The sequence below is a fragment of the Dermacentor variabilis genome, chromosome 8 (genome assembly GCF_050947875.1).
Source record: "Dermacentor variabilis isolate Ectoservices chromosome 8, ASM5094787v1, whole genome shotgun sequence".
Taxonomy (NCBI): domain Eukaryota; kingdom Metazoa; phylum Arthropoda; class Arachnida; order Ixodida; family Ixodidae; genus Dermacentor; species Dermacentor variabilis.
The window spans coordinates 149,737,511-149,746,002 of NC_134575.1; positions in this window are offsets into that span (position 1 = coordinate 149,737,511).

The window sequence follows — 8,492 nt, forward strand, 5'->3', positions numbered from 1 at the left end:
CTGCTTTGTCTGTGTATCGCACATTGGCTTAAGCTCGTGATATCCACATGCTTCTCTCACATATACAAAATAAAGTTCTATGTAGTCCTCAGTGTTACAACAAAAAATGAGAGTAAACAATCCGATCGTGGAATTGTGTTTATTACAGCAATTCCTATGACACTTATTGACAAGTTGACAACTTGAACTGTTCAATCCGTCCATAGCCTCCTCTATTTTTCAAAAGTAAAGGAGGCTATGATCCGTCATGGCAAGGAATTGTATGTATACATAAAAAAGGGGGTATGTGTGTGTGTTTGTAGTGGGGGATATAGGATTAGGGCGGTACGAAAAAATGTACCAGCACCGTCCTCTAGACCCATTCCGTTAAGGTACCGTAACAAAGCGTATCATGCATAAAGTTCATACAACCAACTCTGATGTTACTACACACGCCAGGCGACGCGAGATACACTTGCCATGACGCATTCGCGACTGCACCGGATGCTCTCCATATTATTCTCGTTAATCGTGCTCACTGCACCGAGGCAAAAGAAAGATCATGGGCGCAAGTGCCTTTAAAGTATCTCTACCTTGCGAGGCACTGCTGCACGTGCCACGGGAGCTGTCCGTGCGAACACTCCCTGGCACACATTTGCCTCGGCGGCCCCAACCTATGTACCGTTCTGCTTCGAGCTTTGATCCCCCCACTGTCCCTTGGGTGCCCTGGAGTTCCTGCGCCGCCTGCTTTATTATAATCTCGGGTGCTCTCCTGAGACTTCCGTTTGTCGGTTACATGTGCCCCACAGCTGGATCAGTACTTATAATAATAAAAAACCCGATCTATCGTCGCGACGATAGATCGCGAAAGCGGCTTTTGCAACATACCGCGTCCGTGGGCAGAGAATTACGGAGCGCCAACGAGGAATCTGACCACAGCTTCAAGCTCGTAACCTCGTCGAGTGACACTTCTGCAACAGGCGTGACCGCTGAAAACCGCATACTGCCGGAAACTTCAACAGGATGATCCCTCGGTTGCATAACTGCCACCTGTACGGCCAACATGGACCACACCCACACCGTCCCGCAACATAGAATAAAGAACCAACTTATAAAGCCCAAACACACGGCTGCACGCACACATCACGACACCACAAGCGAGACGCCATGCTGCTACGCTGCTACGGTTGCCGGATTAAAACTGACTACTGTCACCAAGTCTAACAAGCGTCTCAGGAGCTGGCAACCTCGGCGCGTAGCAACATGGCGGCGCTCTTGCGGTTCCCGATTTCAATGCATGGGCCCTATGGGTAGCTTGTCCTCTAGAGTCAGTATAGTAACTCTATGCTGCCGACTCAGTAACCATCTTTGACGCATTTCTTGACGACACCCGTTCAGACGTGAACTTATAGCTTGCCTTGTCCCCAGCCTACGCAAGACGTCTTCCAAGCTCAGTAGATGCCCTCCTGAGTCCTACGCAGCGTTCGCAGCTTCTCAGCCTTCTACGGAAATACCAATCTACGTTCGACTGTCAACAAGCCCCACTAGGCCGCACATCGACTGTACGTCACGAGATCGACACCGGCACCCACGGATCACTGCGCCAGAGGCCTTATCGTGTATCACCCGCGTAGCGCCGTGTTATTGAAAGTCAAGTAAGCGAAATGCTTGAGCGTGGTGTGATTCAAACCTCTAGTGTATTAGTTCAAGGGAATGTATTAAGTTTTCGCGAAAGGGGTCCCATATGGCTGCAGTATATTCTAATTGTGGCCGTAACAGGGTTTTGTAAAGTAGTAATTTTAAAGGAGAGGGAGCACGAGAAAAGTTACGGCGTAAGTATCCCAGCAAGCGGTTGGCTTGGTTAATTATACATCCGACGTGATGATTCCACGTTAATTTATATGTTATGTGCAGGCCTAACTACTTATATGAACTGGTCGATTCTAAAGTAACGTTATTCAAGTAGTACACAGGCAGGTTATCGTTAGATCGGGATACTCTCACAAATTTGCACTTGTTAATGTTGAGTTCCATACGCCATAATCGGCACCAATTGCGGACGTTATTAAGAACGGCCTGAAGCAGGGTGATGTCTTCGTTATTTATTTCTCTGAAGATTACACAGTCGCGTGCAAATAAATGTACGTCAGAAGTTATTGCTGAAGGTAAGTCATTTATATAGATAAGGAATAATAGAGGTCCCAGGATGGAGCCTGGTGGCACACCGTACTGAACGTCGTCATGAGGTGAGTCATGACCATTACCTGTTACGAGCTGAGAACGGTTCACGAGAAATGATTCAATCCATTTAGAACCTTATGATCGAGGTTTAATTTGCTTAGTTTATAAAGTAAAAGGTTATGACACACTTTGTGAAAGGCTTTAGGAAAATCTAAAAAGATGCAATGGGCAAGAGAAGAACGGTCAAGTATTTGGCGTAGTTTGTGAGTAAATGTTAATAATTGTGATTCACATGAGAATGATTTTCTAAAATCATGTTGTGATGGCGAAAAAAAATGAATCAGACTCTAGAAAATCCGCAAGGTTAGTTAAAATAATGTGTTCTAGCAGTTTGCAGCAGGTACTCATTAATGATATCGGGAGAAAATTTGTAAACGATGTTTTGCTGCCAGATTTATGCAAAGGAATTATTTTTCCTATTTTCCATTCTGACGGAAAAGTAGATGTATTGAGTGGTTGTTGAAATATTTTGGTTAATATAATGGAACTATAAGAGCAGGTGTTTTTCAGTAATTTAGCACTGATGTTATCAAAGCCTGGTAACGAATGTATCTTCAAATAATCTATTAGTCGAATAACTCCGGGAGCTTCAACAGTCACTGGAGACATAGTTAAGAAGTTAGAGTCATTCAAGACAGGTAGTTGAATTTCAGCTGTGCACGAGAAGTTTTAACAAAGTTAATTTTCAAGAGAGTTGCGCATAGGTTTTTCGGAACAGGGTTACCAGAGCAATTGATAAGAGTGATAGATTTATCGGAAGGTGGATATATGGCACGCCAAAACTTTTGTACGTTAGTTATCAGCATAGATGGTAATGTGGTTTATAAGAATGTATGTTTAGCGTATTTGTATTTGGCTACACAGGCATTAGATGCTAATGTGTAGGCTTTCCAATGTGAGTCAGTGGGTGATTGCTTCGCGGAACAATACAGTCATATTTTTTTAATAGCTGCTTTAAATGCTTATTGTACCAAAGCGCGGGAGGGTTGCATGTTATAGTACGGGTTGGGATGTGTTTAATGATTAAGCGATTTACCTCTGCTGAACACATGTTCCTGTTTGACTGCATACTAGGATTTTCAAAATCACTCAAGAATATGTTAAGAAATAGACTCAGCTCATTATTTATTGCCTCAAAGTTAGGTCTCTTCCAGTCTGTAATTATTTTTTACCATTCGGAAGTTTCAGAAACGGAGTGTTAAAGTGAATATTTAACGATAAATGGTCACTAATACCGGGCAAGTAATGGATGGCAGAGGCATAATCGGGACGATTGGTTAGGATCAAATCGAGAATGTTTGCGAAATTGGATGTTATTCTTGTGGCTTCTGTGACTAATTGATTTAACGAAAATATAATACAAATACCCAAGAAATCTTTTGAATCACAAGGAGATGATAATAAGTTAGGTATATCACTGTTCCAAACTATATTAGGAAAATTGAAGTCACCAAATAAGAAAAGAGGTGTAGAAGAAACCTTCCTCGTAATGGAACTAATTACATCATGCAATTCACTGGTAAATCGGGTGACGAGGATGGTGGACAATAGCGAATGCCTAAAATTATTTTTTAATGGTTCAGAGTTGTTGTACCCCACACTGATTGCAGATTGGTGCTGATGTGAATGGGTGACGAAAGGATGCGTTTCGAAATGGCAAGAAGTACGCCGCCACCATGGCGCTCTGTTCAGTCAAAGCGGTATATCGTGACTTGTTCGCTATCATCAAACAGTCGTCAATGTGATTCGAGAGCCGCGTTTCGGTTAGAGCTACTATATTGGCTGAACACGTGCCAATTGCGGATGGTCAAGGTTTCTCAGAACCCTTCTGATGTCAGTATAAAGGATGCTGACTTGATTATTTTGCGCATGCCCACCGCCCTTCACGTGTCCCTAAGTAACAGCCTGTTGCGAGGCAGCCGAAACATGCTTGAGGCCGACGTTGCGCTCTGGCGTCTTTTCAATGAATTTCAAATGTGGCGTTGCGTCCTGGCGTCAGTATTATTCGCTACTAACTTGCATGTAAATCTTCATAGCGGTTCTTTTTTTTAATTCCATATTTTTGGATTTTTCCAAAACTTTTGACAGGGTTAACCATGTATTGCTCCTGCACAAACTAAGCGCACTAAATATTAACCCAGGAGTACTTAGCTGGATCCAATCGTTCTTTCGCCTCGTTTTTAATTTGTTGTAACTAATGATTCTACATCTAATACGGCCCCAGTTGAATCCGGTGTTCCACAGGGGCTTGTCCATCTTCCATTTTTTTTTGCTAATATGTGTAAACGAGTTGCGGTGATATTTCCTCACAAATGTTTATTCGCTGACGACTGCGTTCTATATCATAAAATAACGAATGCTTATAACAACCCTTCAATCTTATTTAAATAACACACATGATTCGTGCCTCACTTGGCACGTGGAGCTAAACCTTACTAAATGTAAATATATGCGCATTTTTCGTTCTAGCGCCACTTGCCCTATCTACGCGCTAAATGACTGCACCCTTTAATTGCATGCGGCCGTTATATCGGCGTTCATATAACCAACGCACTTTTTCGGAAGCAACATGTACAATACCTAGCATCTAAAGCTAACCGCCACTTAGGATACTTGATAATTTTTTCGCTTGCGCCTGTTTCATTAAAACGACTGTTGTACACAACTTACGTCTGCCTCTAATTTGGATATGCCTCAACCGTCTGGGTTCCTCATCAGGTCACATTAATTGACGAAATTGAATCACTACAAAATCGCCCTGTTCGTTCCATCCTAGCTGACTACTACCCCACTGCTAGCGTTACAGTAATGAAGAGTATAGCCTTGAAATTCCATTATTATCTATTTGCAGACAGGAATCCCGCATCTGTTAGGAATCTGTTAGCAGAAAGGAATCACGCACAGCTGCCGTCCTCTTTCACAGCTGGCTCATTGGCGCCCCTCGGCTCAACCGCACTAGTACCACTACTCCAGCGTTCGTCTTCGGCGTCATTAGTTAAGAAACACAAAGACGTAACTCAATTTACAGCGAAGCTGTTAAGGACTAGTTCCCTCAAGATCGTGTCTGTGTGTAGGCACAAAGCACTCCCCATACGTAGGCAGACCGCAAAGATAGTGCAATGCCGGGCCGACCCGCGGCGGAGGTGACGCAGGCGTTAAGCACTCCCCATACGTGGACCGATCCCGAGCAGACTGCAATACCGGGCCGACCCGCGGCGGAGGTGAAGCAAGCTTTAAAGAGCGCATCACCAGATCTGGCCTATTTCAGCTGACAAGCACAGAGCATACATTGCGCGGTAACGATCGTGTCTGCAAAATAGTACATCGCAGCGCGCCGCGGAAATACCTGAAATTTCAAACCGAACGCGTGCTCCCTTCTCCTCGCGGCCGCCGCGCTCAAAGTCGGAGGATGACGTGCACGCGCACTGTGACGCCACTCGTCGTGACAGGTGAGTTCGAGAATTATGCAAGGCCACATCTGTCATTTGCGTAATGTGTTGCTTGAATAGACGAATTAAAGCTTAGAGAAACATTAAAACACACAAACCGAATGTCTGCATATTTTTTTGCTGTCCTTCGCACCGCCGCAAGAGAGGTGTACTTCCGTTTCGTAAGCTTAATCCCACGTCGTGCATTCCCGCACGCAGACACCGAAACTATGTCGTTTTCTACCGTGTTCCAGCACGGGATCATGCTCTGTGATCCGCTTGTGTCTGCCTCAATATTCGTGTAGCAATAACTTGTACCGCTAGTCAGGTGTCCTCGTGCACAGCGCGCAAAAGCGTGCGCTGCGCGAGACGAGACAATCGCAGCGCGCAACGCCGTCAGCGGAAGTGCAGCGCACCGCAAGAAAGCGAGAAGAAAATTAAGGCGGCGCCGGTGACGTGTCACGCCATCGTCGAGGTGCGCTATGGGAGAACTCGGGGAAGGAATTTCGCTTGTGGAGGCAACACGGGCGAAGTGCATAGAGTGTCTCGCTTGGCGGTGGAGCTCGCCTTCTGAAATCATGTTCGCGGCACTGAAATATTTCTATCTCGGCTATTAATGGAGCCGATCTGAAAAAAATTTTTGCGCAGAAGACACGCAACAACTTCCATCCTATAACCAAAATTTGCTATGAGGCCTGTTGAGGAGCACCGGAGCTTTAGCTCCGGTGTTCCTATCTAAATACACGTAAAAGGAGAATTCGTTCGTCTTGGCAACCACTGCACCAAATTTTACGAGGCTTGCTGTATTTAGAAGAAAAACTCAAAATATAGTGACTGTTGGTTTCGAATTTTTGATCTACGTCATACATTTTTTATGAAAAATTGGAAAATATCGCAAATTTCCAAAAATAAAGCTATCAGGTTTAGAACTATGTAACTCAGGAATAGAAATGATATCAGAATTATGATAATTGCATCTAATAGTACCTCTAAAGCAGACAAAATTGATATCTAAGAAACTTTAGTATTATGGCAACACAGCTTTTGCAGAATCCTTGTACAGAACGTAACAAGTTCACATATACAAGTTGTCCGCTTTGAATGATCTAATGGATGCGGTTTACAGAACCGCAATACCTGTTCTTGATGCAGAGCTATTAATTTGTAAACTTCGTGCCTCTATTTTCTTTCCAAACTTTCGAATTTTCGGAAATTCTTTTAACAATATTTATGCTCTAAATAGAAATTCCGGTACAAACAGTCACTAGAATTTAACTTTCTCTCTCAAATAAAACAAATTTCATCAAAATCGGTCCAGGAGTTATCTCAGAAAAACGTTTTTTCGTTTTACATGTATTTGAATAGGCAGCGTCGGAGTTGGCCCCGAGCTACAATAAAGCTTCCTCTTTAAGCAAGATGGGCAATACCGGGCCGACCCGCGGTGGAGGTGCGGTTCACCATTAAGGGGCCCACATACATAGCTTCACTGGCCATCCTTCTTCACAGAGTGGAAGGCCACTGAGTTTTTTCATAAAGTCTACCACCACAACGCACCTCTTTGCTCCCTTTGGATACACCCAGTGCCTAATTATTGAGCTCGTCATGATCACGCACATAAAGTTAACGTACCCCGTCGTAACACCGTTGCGTGCTCACAATCATTCCTTCCTAGGACTTCGATCGACTGGAATAATCTACCTCCATCATTAGTAAGCATCAGTAACGCCACTATTTTAAAAAGCGCTCTAATTACCATGAAATAGCGAATGGTAACAAACGGTATAGTTATAAGCTTATTCGTGGTCATTGCCTGTTTGGCTAAGTGTATGTCTTCTAAACCTTCGTGTATGAGTTTACTTCTTATTACGTGATTTTTTGTTCATTTGTTATTGAAATTACCACTTTCTTCAGTACGTTGTTTTGTTCCCTGTACTGTGAATTCATAGAACTAACCCTGTATGTTTTTTGCACTCTTGTATTGCATCTCCCCCCTACCCTCTGCAATGTACTACTATGTACCTTCAGGGTCTTACAAATAAATAGATAAACCGGCGCAGTCTGGAAAAGAATGAGTACCAGCCTTGCCACTTCGATGGCACTTGTCGTACATAGGGAGGAAGCGGGAGAGAAAAAAAGAATGATGCAGCTCCCACGCACTGTGGGGAATCGATGTAAGTGAAGCTTTCTTTGCTGTTTGCATTCATTGACGATATTTGGCGGTGATATTAATGGCCTACGACAGTCGTCATGTCATGCTAAATGTTAACTTGCGAGCACCACCCACTTGCGCTTGTCGACGTAGTACGCATACGCGTCGTACTACGCGTAGTACGACGTAGTACGTAGTACGCGTTTCCTCGAGGTGTTGTTCCGCGCAATAGTTCGTGGCCTGCGAACAATAGCCTGCGAGAAAGTTAGCCCTGCTATTCCCTCACACAGGCGCATCACACAGTAGCTGAAGTGTTGATTTGCTGGGAAGCCGCTTGCGTGTTGTCGTGACGCTGCGGTGCTCTAGTACGGCTCTGTGTCTGCGCGCCTTTTCCGCATATTAAAACCTGCACGTAGTTTGTTTTTCATAAATAGCGGAAAAGTGCTTTATCATATCTTGAAATAAAATGTTTACACTTTGTCCACAAATCTTACCACATTTAGTAGCAGCGTTTCTTTTACTGAAGAGACCCCAAACGCACCATGCTTTCTTACGGTGCCTTCTGCTACAAGCGAAGAGTGGCTATTCAGCCGTGCTGTCCGGGAGCTGGCTTTACGCATTCTCTGTCCCCTCTTTCAACCATATGTACTATCTCCCCTGTGGCCTGTTGTATATGAGTACAAACGTTGGCCCTG